Source organism: Danio rerio, chromosome 17 (assembly GCF_052040795.2).
Source record: "Danio rerio strain M-AB ecotype USA chromosome 17, GRCz13ab, whole genome shotgun sequence".
NCBI classification, from domain to species: Eukaryota; Metazoa; Chordata; class Actinopteri; order Cypriniformes; family Danionidae; genus Danio; species Danio rerio.
Window position 1 is genome coordinate 54,390,001 of NC_141037.1, and position 18,342 is coordinate 54,408,342.

General features: G+C 37.9%; 1 protein-coding gene and 1 long non-coding RNA gene across 14 annotated transcripts in view; one reads left to right on the forward strand and one right to left on the reverse strand.

The window, feature by feature from the left end:
- The window catches only part of LOC100538332 (Ig lambda-2 chain C region), a 190,691-nt gene that overhangs the window by 73,954 nt on the left and 98,395 nt on the right, over positions 1-18,342 (reverse strand). The window contains exons 1-2 of one of the 12 annotated variants that reach the window (XR_015513915.1): positions 17,719-17,891; positions 17,322-17,625 (exon numbers count right to left, since the gene is read on the reverse strand). The exons of the other annotated variants lie outside the window; for them this stretch is intronic. The gene's annotated coding sequence lies outside the window, so the exon portion shown is untranslated. Of the gene's footprint in view, positions 1-17,321; positions 17,626-17,718; positions 17,892-18,342 lie in introns of those variants that run through there. 12 annotated transcript variants of the gene reach the window in all.
- The window catches only part of LOC141378404 (uncharacterized), a 154,758-nt gene continuing 144,177 nt past the window's right edge, over positions 7,762-18,342 (forward strand). For both annotated transcript variants that reach the window (XR_015513955.1, XR_015513954.1), the window contains exons 1-2: positions 7,762-7,846; positions 13,523-13,586. This is a non-coding gene — a long non-coding RNA (uncharacterized LOC141378404). The remainder of the gene's footprint in view (positions 7,847-13,522; positions 13,587-18,342) is intronic.

The window sequence follows — 18,342 nt, forward strand, 5'->3', positions numbered from 1 at the left end:
CGAGAACTTCCCTGCTGTAGTAGCTAATGAACAGATAGTGATTGCTCTTAAAAGATAACTACTTTAAGTGCATGTCTATGGTCCTGATTTGAATTAGTCAATTAACTTAAGTTACATGTTTTTGGATAGTGGCTGGGAAGAAACCGGGGAACCCGAGGGATACCCATGCGAGCACAGGGAGAATGTGCAAACTACTCACAGAAATGTTGGCTGGTTTGGTAACGACCAGAACCAAAGGCGTTCTTGCTGAGAAGCAACAGCGCTAACCCCTTGGCCACTGTGCCACCCATCTAGAAAAGGAGGAGGAGTAGGGGTGGAAGGGGGGGTTCTTCAAAACGAAGATGACTGTGGTATGAAACCTAGGGCATTTATAGTAGCTTAGGAGTCATCTGATTGGTGAATCGTAAATCGGATAATGTGGGGCCAGCCACAAGCAATCATAAGCACGTGATCCTCTCGAAATCATTTTATAAATAAACTTTGCTAAATTATATAGTTATTTAATGTGACTTTTATGAAGCATGTACAAATTACTTGATTATAATTTGAACCTGTGTGCTTTAAAGTGTTTAGATAACCAGATGGACCATAAATTATTGTCAGTAAATTCAGCAGTGTATTTCGAAGACAACAGACATAATTTTGAAATTACTTCCTTCTCATACTCTATATATTATTATATTTTCAGCCAACTGTTTAATGAACATTCTTCAAAATATTTTCTTGTATGTTCAAAAGAATAAAGAAACTTACATAGAATTGAAATGACTTATGATACATATATTAATGTATCTATTAATGATAGGACAAAACACATATTGCATATGGCATATGCAATAGGACACTTGAAAGGTTTGTGCAGTTGTTGGTTAAAAAGGTTAACAAAATATGGCCATCAAAGCCGATGAATCAAAATGCATTGAGTTACTTTGAATCAAATGTTGATGCTACAAATCAAATGGGTTATTTGCAACTACTGTAAGCCTGATTGAGAGTTATTGTTGTACACAGCAGACTCTTTTCAAACTGTGTCACTCGCTGCACAGAAATACACCGCACTGTCATCTGAAATAGCACTGGAGATCTGAAGTGTTCCATGGGTTTGTGCGTTTCCATTAATGGCAAAGCGATTGAAGTCCTTTTCAGGATTGAATGTTGTTGTGTACAGGTACCCAAGAAGTTTCAACGACTTGTCTTGTGCTGTTTGTTGGTACCAGTAAAGGTAGTAATAGCTGCTGTAAGTGTGTTCGCAGCTGATGTTTACATTATCTCCAACAGACGTTATCATGTCAGCAGGCTGATCAATCGATGTTCCAAGAGAAAGGTCTTTAGAGGAAAAGCAAATGGAAAAGTCATCAATATATTTAGTATGCATACTTATTCTTCATGAAGAGTCTTAATGTTACCTGTGAGTGAAAAGAAGACAGAGAGGAAAGTTAAGGTGAGCAGCAACATTCTTGCTCAGAAACACTTACATTTCACTCTGAAAACAGAATGATAGAGATTACAGCTGCGGAAACTAAAAAGGATTGGGAAAGTTGTGCCTTGTTCTCTTCTGTGATTGGACAAGCATTGTTTAAGTCCCACCCTGAGAGACAAGACTGTGGCTGTTTCTCAATATGCGTTCTTCAGCGGTCTTGCGTCCTCGTGTTCTCGTGCAACGTCTTCATCAGCTGCCTAAGTTCAGTTCCAATACTCAAGACCTCAAGTACGGAGGACGCGTGAAACTTCCCGGATGTGTTCTTGATATCGAAGACGCACTGATGCAGACTTGAGCACCGAACTCGCTCTGGAAGTCCCAGAAGTCATTGCGACTGGAGGTGGGAAGCGCAGCATTTAATTTAGATTTATTATTAAAGTTCAGAGATATCACTTATTTACCTCAGGGGTTTCCCTAAATGAAACGGTGAAAGTAAACATTAACATGAACATCTTAATAAAGGAATAAACACATTAGGAGTTGTTTGTTTGCTGAAATTCATATTAAAATCTGTTTTATTTATATTGTACAGAGTATATTTCTAATGTTTTTATGCAAAGTATATATTTTGAAGAGGGGGGAAACAATAAATCATTGTTTGAGTGCTGTTATGTTTAAATAATTTCCATTTAAAACGCGTGAAGGTCACATGACCATCAGGAAGAACGCAGCATCCAATTTCTCTAAGGACGCGTTCTCTGTCCTCGTCGTCTCCTGAGTTCTTTCTTCCGAGGACACCTGGCAAGACAATCTCCACAAGAACGCAAGTCCGTTCTCTGCGTTCTTGGAATTGAGAAACAGCCTGTGTCTTGTCACCTTAAATTAAAGTGTCACCATCTAAAGTAGGGGTCACCAAACTTGTTCCTGGAGGGTCGTTGTCCTACAGATCTTAGCTCCAACCCTAATTAAACACACATTAACAAGCTAATCAAGATCTTACTAGGTATACTTGAAACATCCAGGCAGGTGTGTTGAGGCAAGTTGGAGCTAAACCCTGCAGAGACACCGGCCCTCCAGGACCAAGATTTTGACCGCTGATCTAAAGTGTAACCTATTTTTTAAGAGATATTATAGAAAACCGAAGATGTAGGAAAATATTATACGTTTTTATAGTTTTCTTCTTTTTTGGAGAACCATTGTGTTGCTTTTTTAGCCTATTATTATTTAAATCAGGCCTCTAACTTGAGTGATCTAACAAAATATGCTACAAATTATAATTTTTTCATTATTATAATCTGTAGTAATACACATCTTAAAGTTAACCTTAAATAACTTGGGTTAAATCTACTACTTGGCGCCCTTTATAAGGCTTTATGTATGACTTCTAAGAGTAGAACATTAGAACAAACAGAACATTAGTGCACTTGTTTAGCAATTTTTTTTAATCAAATTTTCCATGAGATGCACGACACCTGGTGGTTTATATTTTTTATTTAAACAGGTGCATGTCAACAGTATTTTTTGTCAGCTGTTATAAGCAATTGCACTGCTGTGCAGACTAGCTGCACAGAAATACACTGCGCCGTCTTCAGCAGACATGCTGGATATGACTAGGAATGCATCTTCTTTAGCATGTCCTGATATGATGAATCGAGTTTTGAATTTATCCTCAACAGTAGCTGATCCATAATTAAGCATTCCAATAAGCTCCATAGATCCACCGCTGCTCTTCTGTTGATACCAGTACAGGTATGGATAGTCATTGTCACCATGATAACAAGAAAGATTTGCCTGTTTCTCCTCCACAGACCGAAGAAGATGTTCAGGAGATTGCTGAATAACAGGAGAACAAACCACACAAACTACAAGAGGGTGAGAAGAGACATACAGTGCATATAAAATAAAGAACTTAGATTGCAAAGTCAACATCTTTACCTGTTAACCAGAAAATACTGATTATGGTGAAAATAACTAATCTGACCATGTTTATATTGTTCAAAGCAGGTTAAATTCACAGTACAATGCTTATCAATATCGTAACATATTGTAACATGTCTTGAGCCTGAGAGTTGATTCAGTAGATGCTTATTGGTCCAAGTCAAAAGAGCCCACCCACTAGCATCTCTTTCTTTCTTTCTTTCTTTCTAACTAGTTTTATGTTATGTATATGGAAAAGGTTTGATCAGTTAAAGAAGGTGATTGTGGAAGTCTGTTTCCACCACTGCACTGCAAAAAAGGCTTTTCTGACTTAGATTTTTTGTCTTGTTCCTAGTCCAAATATCTTGAATCAAAAATTTTCTAGACAAGCAAAACATGCTGTCTTGTTTAAAGAAATAATCTGCCAATATTAAGTGATTTTTACCTTAAAACAAGGAAAATAATCTTCCAATGGGGTAAGCAAAATAATCTTTTTTTTTTCCCTTTTGACATACGATAATTTTGCTTACAACATTGGCAGATTATTTTGCTTGTATACAGTATGAGCAGAATGTTTGGTATGAATAGGTATTCTAGCCGCAGAGTTTTGAATATATTGTAATCTGGAGATGAGTTTATACTGTATCTTAAAATTGTTAGTCAAGCAAGTCAGCCGATTAAAAAAAAAAAAGTCACAATTTTGAGAGAAATGTATATATTTTTTAAGTGGTAAAAAAGTGGTTTGAATCATTAATAACAATATCTAATATAATGTAAAATATTATCCATGTTATTTTTCATCTGCAACAACATTGAGCAACAACTTTTATAAAGACATCTGTGGTCTAGATGATTGACAGGGCCTGTAACTAAATAAAAGAAGTATGTCCTAAGGCTTGCCTACTCCTGTTACACATTCAAAATTCTGTACATTTTATTCACAAAAATACATATTTTAGAAGGCAAAATAGTGTATATGTCGAGCTAGAGTTTCTTCCTATACTGATAAGCTTCTGGTGAGCGGTTATTGTGACTTTTATCCATTTTATACAGTTCCTTTTACAGCATCGATGTTGTAATGTAATTAAAACACAATCGGTTTAATTTGGCATTAATTTGGTTGCTCAAGCTTAAAACGAGATGAAAAGCTGTTTACTCGCATGCAAATTAAATGCACAGAGTATAAACACATGGCAAGGAAAAATGTATTTTAATGCAGTGCTTCTTGTACAATCTGGGGGTGCTTTCACACCAACACTTTTGTTTCAGAACCTCTCGTTTGCCCAGTTAGCGCAGTTCGTTAGACATATGTGAATCCAGCGATCGCTCTCGGATCCACGCCAAGTAAATCGCTCCGAGATCGCTTGAATGAGGTGGTCTCGGCTCGATTGAAATGAACTCTGGAGCGGATCGATTGCAGTGGGAAATAATACGATCCGAGGGCGGTTATATCACTGTGTTTTATGGATAGGCATACGGCTATATGAAGAGAGAATTATGAGTAGGGCGAGAAGTTTCGCAAGTCTCCGGCTGCCCGCAAACGAGTGATAATCTCCCGGTAATCTTGCGTCTCCCTCCCGGTCCTCAAAGAGACTACGTCGTGCACCCTTCTCACCCCTCTCCACCTCATCTCTCCTCACTCTTCAGACACGTCACACACATTGTCAAACACCACCAAACCACCACCTCTCCTGACAGCTGAGCGGGACTCTGTAAAATAAACCCTGACACTCTGACCAATGTGAGGAGAGTTTACTCACACGTGACTTGTTTTAGCTCTTTTAGTCCGATTAGAAACTTTGCAGTGTGAAAGCGAACCACTCTAAGAGCAAAGAGCAACAATGTAACATTTGTAATCTCCATTTCATTTACATTTACATTACATTTAGTCATTTAGCAGATGCTTTTATCCAAAGCGACTTACAAATGAGGACAAGGAAGCAATTTACACAACTATAAGAACAACAATGAATAAGTGCTATAGGCAAGTTTCAGGTCTGTAAAGTATAAGAAGGAAAGTATTAGTAATTTAAATTTTTTTTGAGTACAGTTAGTGGTATAGCCAGAGAGGCAATTGCAGATTAGGAAGGGAAGTGGAGACTAAATAGTTGAGTTTTTAGTCGTTTCTTGAAGACAGCGCGTGACTCTGCCGTTCTGATGCAGTTAGGGAGTTCATTCCACCAACTGGGCAGATTGAACGCGAGCGTTCGGGAAAGTGATTTCTTCCCTCTTTGGGATGGAACCACGAGGCGACGTTCATTCACGGAACGCAAGTTTCTGGAGGGCACATAGATCTGCAGAAGTGAGAGCAGATAAGATGGAGCAAAGCCAGAAGTCGCTTTGTAGGCAAACATCAGAGCTTTGAATTTGATGCGAGCAGCAACTGGCAGCCAGTGCAAACGGATGAGCAGCAGAGTGACATGTGCTCTTTTCGGTTCATTAAAGACCACTCGTGCTGCTGCGTTCTGAAGCAGCTGAAGAGGTTTGATAGAGTTAGCTGGAAGCCCTGCTAGTGGAGAGTTGCAATAGTCCAGTCTGGAGAGAACAAGAGCTTGAACAAGGAGTTGAGCTGCATGTTCAGATAAGAAGGGTCGGATGTTTCTGATGTTATAGAGTGCAAATCTGCACGATCGAGCAGGTCTAGAAATGCGGTCAGAGAAGTTTAGTTGGTCATCAATCGTTATCAATCGTTATTTCGGAACAACTGAATCGATTCACAGGTGTGAAAGCCTCCTGAGACCTATTTTATATCAGATATCACTCAGCCATTGGAGATGGAGATCACTGATTTTTAAAGAAAACAGACCTTAAACATTTCGATTTTGCAATGGCATACAGTTCACTGGATGCGCTTAACCCCGGTTACTGGCAAATTACAGCACAAGTGTGTGATTAAAGCCATTAAACTTTGTTTCTCCAAACTACAGTCTTAAATTTTCTCCTGAAATGAGGAATTTTCTTTTCTGTTTTAGGAATATAACTTGTCCTTTTTGTTTCCTTTAAACTGAAATATGAAATTAAACACAGAAGGCTAAGAAAATGCTCATTTTAGAAGAAATTTCCAGATGGCACTTAGATTTTTTTGCATTTGAACTCTTCAGATATTACTGCAACATGTTTAATATAGTGCCCTCTACATTAAGTTGTTTCAACAACCAGTTTTGGCACAAAGATGCCAGAAATTGTGTGGCTTTTTAAAAATAGTTTTGTATGTCTAACAGGTGCAACAGGTGAACAGTTTTTGTCAGGGTCTAAAGCGAATCAAACGGCTGTGCAGACTAGCTGCACAGAAATACACTGCGCTGTCTTCAGCAGATATGCTGGTTATGACCAAGAATGCATTTTCTTTAGCATGTCCTGATATGTTAAATCGAGTTTTGAATTTATCCTCAACAGTAGCTGATCCATAATTAAGCATTCCAATAAGCTCCATAGATCCACCGCTGCTCTTCTGTTGATACCAGTACAGGTATTGATATGTGCTGCCCCCAAAACAAGAAAGAGTTGCCTGTTTCTCTTCTAAGGTCCGTAGAAGATGTTCAGGAGACTGCTGAATAACAGGAGAACAAACCACACAACCTAAAAGAGTGTCAGGAGAATGGCTAACAGTAACAGTGGATATGAAATTAAAATAAATAGTGATACTTACCTGTTAACCAGAAAGTACTGATTATGGTTAAAAGTATTGCTCTAGTCATACTGATAGCATCTAATTAAGGTAACAGAAGAATAATATTCAATTAAAAGGCACTTGTTGCCTCTCTAAACTGTAAAAGCTTTCACTTATTTTGAAGCTGAGGCTGTTGTTCACCTAAAAGAAAAACATCGACAGCAGATGTCAGGTGGCTGCTTATTGGTCCAACTCAAAAGTGGCCACCCACAAGTGTGTGATATTCTAGTAACTAGAGTTTTACTCCATATTCTGTGTATTAAATTATAATATCATCATGTTAGAAATGGTAAAAGCTCACTCAAGTATCTCAAAAAGCTGCACAATTTGACTAATTAGTCTTTATACATGAGGATGAGGCAGGATAAGCACTGATTTTGAATCATTAAAATTGAAGATCTAGAATTTTTCAGTTCAAAAACAAGCCTGGTTTATTTCTCAATTATTGAAATTTTGTGGATAATTTTTTTACATTTATGCTGGCAAGATTTGGACAGCAACCTGGTGTGCGTTTCCCAAAAAAACGGCATACTGTAACTATCATAGTATGATGCATCATTTGGGAAAAGAATGATGTAGTGACGAGTGTATCCCAAAGCCTGTAGTTTCTCTGTCGCAGATACATAATTTGAACTATGTGTAACGCCACGCCAGCAGAGGGAGCCCTCGCCCGACTACTGACTCAGCTCCGCTCACTCTGCGGCTACTTCCTGTTTGTGCTGTATTTCAGTGAGCGCTCAGGCCATGCTTTTTTGGGAAGTATTGCCAGTTTACCTGCCTTACCAAGCGCTGTTCCAAGTGACTGCCATCCTGTGTATGACCCTGCCTGCCTTGTTCACGTATGTTCTCTGTCTTTGCCCTCTTGTTGTGATACTGAACTTATGCCAGCACTCTTACTACGTTTTCTGGATTTGCCCCTGTGTTTGTTGATTGGATTGGACTGCTTAAATGTTGCCGACTCTCTGCCTGTTTACCCATTGAAGTCTTTGCCTAACCCCTTTAATAAACTTCTGCATTTTGATTCGAACAAAGCCCCGGCCTCCTCGTTTCACCATGTTAGTTATTATGTAAAACGCCTATATTGATGCTGTAAATGGGGCGGAGAAACTACTTCTTGGTGGAGAAGCCCATCATTTCTTTGTGCAAATGATATTGTTTAACACACACAAGCATTAAAACATGTCCAATATCAGTTTTCAAGAGTTCACACTTAGCTGATGATTGATTATAAGCAAGTTTGGCATGCTGTCCTGAGATAAGAGATTGACTGTAGTGCAAAATTTAGATTGATCAATTCAATTGTTGTGCATGTTTTTTGAAATGTGGGAGGAAACTGGAGGACCCGGGGAAAACCCACACGAGCACGGGAAGAACATGCAATATTACACACAGAAATGACCACCGGCCTGTTAAGGACTAGAACCGGTGGGGTTCTTGCTGTGAGGCAACAGTGCTAACCACTGGGCCAACGTGCCACCCTATGGAGGGAAAGGTAAAGTGGAAGGGGGGATTCTTCAAATCGAAGATGACGGAGTGAAAAAAACCCTGGCTCTTTATAGTGGGTTTGGAATGGCCTGATTGGTGGATCATGCATGCTAATGCATAACCAGCCGTGTTCATTCATAATCATGTGATCCTCTCGAAATTAGCTTATGAATAAACTTCACTTAGTAAAAATATGCACTTGCTTTCTATAATAATAGAAATATATGTAAATGGCACATGTAGGGCCCATGATTCCTTTACAGATATTATTGAAAACATTACAGATTCTATTCCAAAGCATAAAACCACTTACAAAAGCTAACACGTATTCTAATCTCTTATATAAACCATATAAATGATGAGGCTTTTTCAGAAGAAATGACATTTAATATATATTATTTATTAGAAAATGAAAAAAATCCTACTTTAAGAATAATATTAATAGTGATGATTATTATTATTAATAAGTAGGATATTGGTTTAAGTCTATTTTTACAATTTGACACATTAAACCACTGCAGAAATGTTCTAACCAACAGGCTCATTTCATATACAGTAGACTACATTTGTTAATAAATAGTCTACTATAAAATAAAAGCATTAACGTATGTTTTTTTGTTTTCACAAGCTTTAGAGCAATGACTGTAAATAATATACCAAATTTGGAGGCGTAACGTAAATTCCACTCGTCTGTGTTCAAAATGACATCAATGTTTTCAAAGTGCACTGTAAAGGGAACGCAATTGTAAATATGAAGATCGCTAACACTGAACTGTAAAAATACTTGGAAGGTAAATTACACCTAAGAGAGAAGACTTTAATGCTTTTTTATTTTTAATAATTCCATCATTGAATGTTAGAATGTTCTAAATGAGTAGGGCATAGGGGGGATAACTGGGAATAAAACCGTTATGAACTATGTTTCTAACTACAGCTCCAGAGGTGTAGTTGTAAGAGCACAAGTTTGTGATGCAGTTTGCGAATGTTCTTTGGAACGATGGATTTGAGAAACGGCAAATGAACAAACTATGTTTGTAACGACGGAACTTGCGACCTTAGTTGGCTAATGATGGTTTTCGGAAATGCACACCTGGCTGGTCGATAGAAAAAAAGGTGTAATATGTTTATATTATAATTTAACAAATTATATTATTTAAAAGCTACAGTCATATGTTGTCAGTTTATATATGTACATTTATTTGTGTGTGTGTGTGTGTGTGTGTGTGTGTGTGTGTGTGTGTGTGTGTGTGTGTGTGTATATATATATATATATATATATATATATATATATATATATATATATATATATATATATATATATATATATATATATATTATACACACACACACACACGCACACACAGTTAAAGTCAGAATTATTACCCCCCCCCCCCCCCCCCTAAATTATTAGCACCCATTTTTTTTCCCAATTTCAATTTAATGGAGAGAAGATTTATTCAACACATTTATAAACACAATAGTTTTAATAACTCATTTCTAAAAACTGATTTATTTTATGTTTGCCATGATGACAGTAAATAATATTTGACTAGATATTTTTAAAGACGCTTCTATACAGCCTAAAGTGACATTTAAAGAATTAACTAGGTTAATTAGGTTAACTAGGCAGGTTAGGGGAATTAGGCAAGTTATTGTATAATATGGTTTGTTCTGTAGACTATCTGAGGAAAAGTGACTAATAATTTTGACCTTAAAATGGTTTTTAAAAAAATTAAAAATTGCTTTTTTTTCTAGCCAAAATAAAACAAATAAGACTTTCTCCAGAAGAAAAAATATTATTTGACAAATTTATTTGCTTTGTTAAACATAATTTTGGAAATATTTAAAAAAGGAAAAAAAATTCAAAGGGGGGGCTAATAATTCTGACTTCAACTATATATAGCGATGCCATGTCTTACTCTAGATTTGAAAAGAAATTCCTTTTTTTTGTGCATTGTTTGTGTATTTATTTATTTACTGATTGTCACATATTTTATTTTATTCTAATTTTTTATGGATTTAAATATCTGAAGCTATGGTTTACTTAATGTGAACGGACAGCTTGGATTGGCATGTTGTTATTTTTTTTAAATCAATGGGAAAGATTAAGATTTTTTTTCAGCAGTTTTCATTTATTCCTGTGGATCTTGATAAGTAGATTCTGGTGTGTTTGATCAGGGTTTGGACTGGAGTTTGGAGTATGACAGATCCTGTAAACAACACTGGACAAAACCAGCTTTATTGCATCTTTGTTTATATATTATTTCAAAATGCAGAAGGTTAGGAACATGGAAAAAAAAGACAGAATTAGTCTAGAGCATGTCCAAGTCACCACATGCAAAACACTTTACTTCTCCATTAAACTACACATTTAAAGAGACAGTACACATTTAAAGAAACAGTACACATTTAAAGAGACAGTACACATTTAAACAGACAGTACACAATTAAGGCACTTTGTTTTTTTTTTTTTTATTATCCACACAGGTGCAAAGTGAACCGTTTTTGTCAGGGTTTTTAAAGAAACAAATGACTGTGCTAGACTAGCTGCACAGAAATACACTGCGCTGTCTTCAGCAGATAAGCTGGAAATTAACAGGAATGCATTCTTTGTAGCGTGTCCTGATATGATAAATCGACTTTTGAATTCATCCTCTAGAAAAGGTGCTTCATAATTAAGCCTCCCAATAAGCTCAACAGATCCACCGCTGCTCTTCTGTTGATACCAGTACAGGTATGTGTAGCTGCCATCACCGTGAAAACAAGAAAGATTTGCTTCTGTCTCCTTCACAGATCGTAGAAGATGTTCAGGAGATTGCTGAATAACAAGAGAACAAACTACAAGAGGGCGAGAAAGAAAAACAACTGATACTTTATAAAACAAATATCTGCATAAAGACTGCAGTGTGCTATAGACATACTCACCTGTTAACCAGAAAGTAGTGATTATGGCTAAAACGATTGCTTTGATCATTCTCATAACATTTAACCACAGCAACTGAAGAAATACCAAAAAATATATATTTAAAAACAAAGTGCAATGCTGCCTCTCTAAATAATAATAATCGCTCTTACATTTCGAGAGACCAAGGCTGTTGTTAAGCTCAGATATCAGGTGGTACTGTAGGTGGCTGCTTATTGGTCCAAAAGCTGCCACCCACAAATGTGTGATATTCTAGTAACAAAAGAAATACTTAGTTTGTGTATTAAAAAAAAATATATTGATCATGTTAAAAATGGTAAAAGCTCACTCAAGTTTCTTAAAAAGCTGCACAATCTGACTTCTCAGTCTCTACACATGAGGATGAGGCAGGATAAGCACTGATTTTGAATCATTGTTATTGGGAATATAGAATTTTGTAGTTGAAAAACAAGCTCGGTTCATTTTTTTTACACTCATGGAGGCAAGATGTGGACACTAACCTGGCTGGTCGATAGAAAAAAATTATAGCAATATGGTTTTAGAGAAGAAATTAAAGCATTTAAAAGTAACATTAATATGTTGTCAGTTTATATATTTAATTTTATTTACAGGGATGCCATGTCTTGCTCTCAATGCTAAATTTGAAATAAAAATCTATTTTGAAGCATTGTTAATTAATTTATTTATTCATTTATTTATGTGGGCGAGGCAGTGGCGCAGTAGGTAGTGCTGTCGCCTCACAGCAAGAAGGTCGCTGGGTCGCTGGTTCGAACCTCGGCTCAGTTGGCATTTCTGTGTGGAGTTTGCATGTTCTCCCTGCCTTCGCATGGGTTTCCTCCAGGTGCTCCGGTTTCTCCCACAGTCCAAAGACATGCGGTACAGGTGAATTGGGTAGGCTAAATTGTCCATAATGTATGAGTGTGTGTGTGAATGTGTGTGTGAATGTTTCCTAGAGATGGGTTGCAGCTGGAAGGGCATCCGCTGCGTAAAAACTTGCTGGATAAGTTGGCGGTTCATTCCGCTGTGGCGACCCCGGATTAATAAAGGGACTAAGCCGAGAAGAAAATTAATGAATGAATATTCATTTATGTCTGGTGACGCAGTGGCACAGTAGGTAGTGCTGTCGCCTCACAGCAAGAAGGTCGCTGGGTCGAACCTCGGCTCAGATAGCGTATCTGTGAGGAGTTTGCATGTTTTCCCTGTGTTCGCGTGGGTTTCCTCCGGGTGCTCCGGTTTCCCCCACAGTCCAGTCTGCTGCATAAAAACGTGCTGGGTAAGTTGGCGGTTCATTCCGCTGTGGCGACCCCGAATGATTAAAGGGACTAAGCCGAAAAGAAAATGAATGAATGAATGAATGTATGTGTGTCACATATTTTTATTTTATTATGGTTGTTTTTTGTATGTATTAAAAAATCTGAAGCTATTGTTTACCAAATGTGAACGTATGGATTGGATTGTCATATTAAAAAAATAATAATAAAGGAACTACTTTTTTCATCAGTTATTATTTGCTCCTCTGGATCTTGATAAGTTGATTCAGGTGTATCTGATCAGGGTTTGGGCTGGAGTTTGGAGTAAGACGTATCCTGTGAACAATACTGGACGAAACCAGCTTCAATGTCTTTTTGTTTTCATTTTATTTGAAAATGCACAAATTTGAGGAACGTGAAAGGAAAAGAAACAGAATTAGACTAGAGTATGTCCAAGTCACCACATGCAAAGCAGTATGCTTCTGTTCTACATTAAACCACACATTTAAACAAACGATACACATTGTTTTGTTTTTTTTATTATCCACACAGGTGCAAAGTGAACCGTTTTTGTCAGGGTTTTTAAAGAAACAAATGACTGTGCAGACTAGCTGCACAGAAATACACTGCACTGTCCTCAGCAGACAAGCTGGAAATTAATAGAAATGCATCCTTTGTAGCATGTCCTGATATGATGAATCGACTTTTGAATTTATCCTCAACAGTAGCTGATCCATAATTGAGCATTCCGATAAGCTCCACAGATCCACCGCTGCTCTTCTGTTGATACCAGTACAGGAGTTGATAGTTGTTGTCACCATGATAACAAGAAAAATTTGCCTGTTTCTCCTCCACAGATCGTAGAAGATGTTCAGGAGATTGCTGAATAACAGGAGAACAAACCACACAAACTACAAGAGGGTAAGGAAAGAAACTACAGAACTATATTAAATAAAGACTGCAGTGACATACTCACCTGTTAACCAGAAAGTAGTGATTATGGCTAAAACGATTGCTTGGATCATGCTCATAGTAACAGTTAGACTACAGGAACTGAAGAAATGGTATAAAAATCAACGTGCAATGGTTGCCTCTCTAAATAGTAACAGCTCTTGCATTTCTTGAGGCCAAGGCTGTTGTTATGCTCACATATTGTATGAGGTGGTACTGTAGTTGGTTGCTTATTGGTCGACGTCAAAAGTGGCCACCCACTTTAACTTTCGATTTTCTTTTAATGCTATAAATTGCAGATTGATTGATTGATTCATTCATCCATTCATTCATTCACTCATTTATTCATTCACTCACTCACTCATTAATTCATTCAACCAACAGTTCATCCATACAATTTGTTACTTTTTTATTAATTTCATTATTTAAAAAAAAAAAGAAAAAAGCAGGTCAATTTGTAAAAAACTGAATAAAATAAAACAATTGTAATAGCAGGAAAGTTCACTCATATTATGTATGAAAGAGAGAAAGGACAACATACAGTACAACAGAGTAAGTTCTACCTTCTAAGAGCCAATCAGCAGCTGGTAAAGTCAATACGTCACTGCAGCTGCATGATGGTAGAAGCTTGAAAATAATGGCAGTAATAATGTCAGTAAATTAAAGCACATTTAGACACTGGGGATCAGATTTTACAGATGGCTCAGAAATGAATCAGATTATATGCAGATATTTACATGTACATGTGTGCAATAAGTCTATTATTATTATTTTTATTATTAGGGGCTAGGGTTGTAACGGTATGAATTTTTTACGGTATGATAATCGTCTAAAACAATACCACGGTTTGGCGGTTTCGCAGTATACGGTATGTTACAAATGTTACAAAATAATAGAACAGTGAAGCAAATTTGACTTTTTCCAAATAATATATTTTCAGTTACTATAAACAACACCACTTACAATGAACAAATAAAAAAATAAGAAAATAATAAATAATGTGTCAAAGTCCAAATAAAGTCCAAATAAACATGGTGCAAATCCTCAGTAAAAAAATAGATATAAATATTTACTATACTATAAATAGTTACATAACGAAACTAGATTCAATATGGAACATCCTTAGGTTTTATGTGCCAGCATGGATATGGTTGTCTGTGGATATGGATTTGGATATGGTTGTCTGCAGTGCAGACAAACAGCTGCACCTTCATTTGCGTCTTTTGAAAACAGCAAGAGCAGCAGTTCGTCTTTGCTGTGTCACTGTTTTGTCATGTTTCTGTGCTGCTGTGCATGCAAAAGTACTTAGTATGAGGATTATTTGATGCAAAACTTTTTTTGTTTTTGCGTTTTATTTAGCCGCGCATAAATGTATGCCTATCTCTCATTCCGTGTTGTTCAAAAAGCTCGTTGTTGGTCCACAAACAAAAGCGAAACGTATGCTTATTGGTTGTGATATAGCGAGTTTGAACCAATCTGGGCATGGAGGAGGGACAATGCATCAATGTATCATGTCTGGTTTGTCCGGAGACACAGTGACGAGCGTTTCTTTGTCAAATCAGCGTTGTCAAATTTTGATGACGTAACCGCACTGATTCCGGAGCCTCTGAAAGTCCGCGTTATGTGATCCATGTTATGTGATACAGCACTGTAAAGCTGAGATTCTCTTCTTTATGCCAATCTTTGAAGTGTATGAATCGGATCACCGGATCAAAAGTTATTAAACATTTAAGAGCAATACTTATTTTTAGCCGCGGGCGGCTGTCTCGGTCTTTAAGGGTTAAAACCGTTGATATGCAATTGTTCATGGTATGATAATCGTGCACGTTCAAATCGTGGTAGACCGTCATACCGGTATATTGTTACAACCCTATTAGGGGCCAAGCACCGTTTCTTCCACCGGATTTGAATGACACCCCATATAACCTATATGCAGGAAAGTTGTATAATTTGACACAATGATAGAAGGTAGTGTCAACATGAACCACAGCAAACTTGAAGTCTCTAAAGCAGGTCGCCACTTGGCGATGGACCGCGCAGCACAACTCATTTCAGAATTCTAAAAATAGGTTTGTATCAGGGTACACACACCGACGCCACAAGTGGGCGGCGCCCAGCCATGACTCAGGACACTGTTCATATTTCTGCCGCGCCACAGAGCGCCATCTGATTAGTTTCATTTTAAAAATCATGCGAATGTGTGCGTCTGGTGTGCGATAATTGTAACTGTCATGGGCGCGCTGAGCGGCGCATCTCGTGTGTGATGCCCTTAACTCAAACTCTCTAGCGCCACCACTTGTCCAAACTTTCAATTTCAAAATTAAGCATAGGGCAACGCAGTGGCGCTGTAGGTAGTGCTGCCAACTCACAGCAAGAAATGCACTGGTTCGAGTCTCGGCTGGGTCAGTTGGCATTTCTGTGTGGAGATTGCATGTTCTCCCCGTGTTTGCATGGGTTTCCTCAGGGTGCTCCGGTTTCCCCCCACAAGTCCAAAGACATGCGGTATAGGTGAATTAGGTTGGCTAAATTGTCCATGAGCTACAAAGTGGTGCTAATGGATTTACTTTTTAAACAACATGGCGGAAAACAGTGTTGTTTTGTGTTGGGCTGAAAATAGAAACACATTGGGGCAAATACATATTGTGCCTTATTGCGCAGGGTGTATGATTTTTAGATTTACATTTAGTCATTTAGCAGACGCTTTTATCCAAAGCGACTTACAAATGAGGACAAGGAAGCAATTAACACAACTAAGAGCAACAATGAATTAGTGCTATAGGCAAGTTTCAGGTCTGTAAAGTCTAAGAAGGGAAGTATTAGTAGTATTTTTTTTATTTATTTTTTTTATTTTTTGGGGTACAGTTAGTGTGATATTCAGAGAGGCAATTGCAGATTAGGAAGTGTAGTAGAGACTAACTATATAGGACCCTAAATGATAAACTAAATGATAGGGCCCTAAGTCTTTATTTGATTCCATTTTCATTTGTGGCTTGTATTTGTGCCTTTTTTCGTCAAACAGGTGCAAAGAGTATCATTTTTTGTTAGGGTTCATAGAGAATTGTACGACTGTGCATACTTGCTGCACAGAAATAGACTGCACTGTCTTCAGCAGATACTTTGGAAATGAGCAGGAATGCCTCTTTTGTTGAGTCTCCGAATGTGCTGAATCGAGATTTGAATTTATCCTCTGGAGAAAAACTCCCAAATGTCAGCAATCCAATAAGCTCCAAAGATCCTCCATTGCTTTTCTGTTGATACCATAACATGTATGGATAGCTGCTTTCACCGTGATGACAAGAAAGGTTTGTGTCTTTCACCTCCACGGTTAGAAGCTCTTTTGGGGATTGCTGAATGACAAGAGAACAAACTAGACAAACTGCAAGAGAGTGAGAAACAAGGAGTATACATGAAATAACTTAAACTGTATTGACTGCACATCATGATAAAGCTTACCTGTTAAAATTAATATATGGATTATGGTTGAAATGATTGCTTGGGCCATTCTTACTGTATATCAAAATGACAGTACATTAAATTTGCCCTGACTGCCAGTTGAACTATAAGCGTCTTCTGCAGTCAGCAGAGTAAAGTTATCTCAAATCTTGAGGCCAAGGCTGTTGTTCACCTCAGTTGACTGGGCTTTAACCCTGCAGGTGCAGCTGTGTCATGTGACGGGGAGTGGTTTTAGTGCAGTCTCGTATATACTTGTAACACCGTGCTGCACTCACTGCACAGAAATACACAGCGCTGTGCTCAGCCTTCACAGAGGACAACACCAGGGTCGCCTCTTTCTCTGCGTCTCCTGTGATTGTGAATTCTTTTTTGTCAACTAAGCGTTGCTTAAAGGAAAGGAAGCCGATGAGCTCAAGGTTTCGCCCGTTAAACTGCTGGTACCAGAAGATTTTGTCGAGACTTCTGTCGTTGTGGCTGCAGGTGATATTCAGGGTCGCTCCGGTGTCTAAAAAAAGCTCTGTCGGAGTTTGTATGACATTTACTGCCATTGAAAGTACTGAAAGACCAACAGAGAGAGAGAGAGTTAGGCAGATAAAACTACAGTTGTGCTATTAATAATTGCATCTGCATGTAATGTCACATATCTCACCAATGTAACAGTGGAGCAAGAAACATCTGACTGGAAATTGAGTCATGTTGAACTCTATGTTAAATGAATACTGATGTATGAGCTAGTCAGGTATCATGGAGCCTGAGTTGTGCTTTACACGTGAGTTTTTACTACTCCTGCCCCCTGCTGGATTGGAAATTGAGTATTACAGCACAGCAGACAGGGGCGGACTGGCCATCTGGCAATTCTGGCAAATGCCAGAAGGGCCGGACCAATTTTTAAATGTGGGCCGTTCAGTTTTTTTTTTTAAATATGTATAGTTTTTAAGTGCAGACAGCTTTTATCTCTTGCTTGATGTGATATTATGATGATGATGATAATAATAATAATAATAATAATAATAATAATAAATGTTAAGCATTTGGCCCAATCGGCAACTGCCGCCTGGTTTCAAGATGGGCCGACCCAATCCGAGGTTACCCATACATAATCAAAATCTGGCAAGAATGTCATATTATTTCACCATCTGTAGACTAAATAGTGAATGTGCGTGTCTGTGGGTGGATCTGTTTCGGTGTGGTAATGTGGGCTGGTGTGGCTACAGTGCCAGGGCTGAATTTTTGTCCCAGTCCGCCCCTGACAGCAGAACGTTCGAGGTTACAG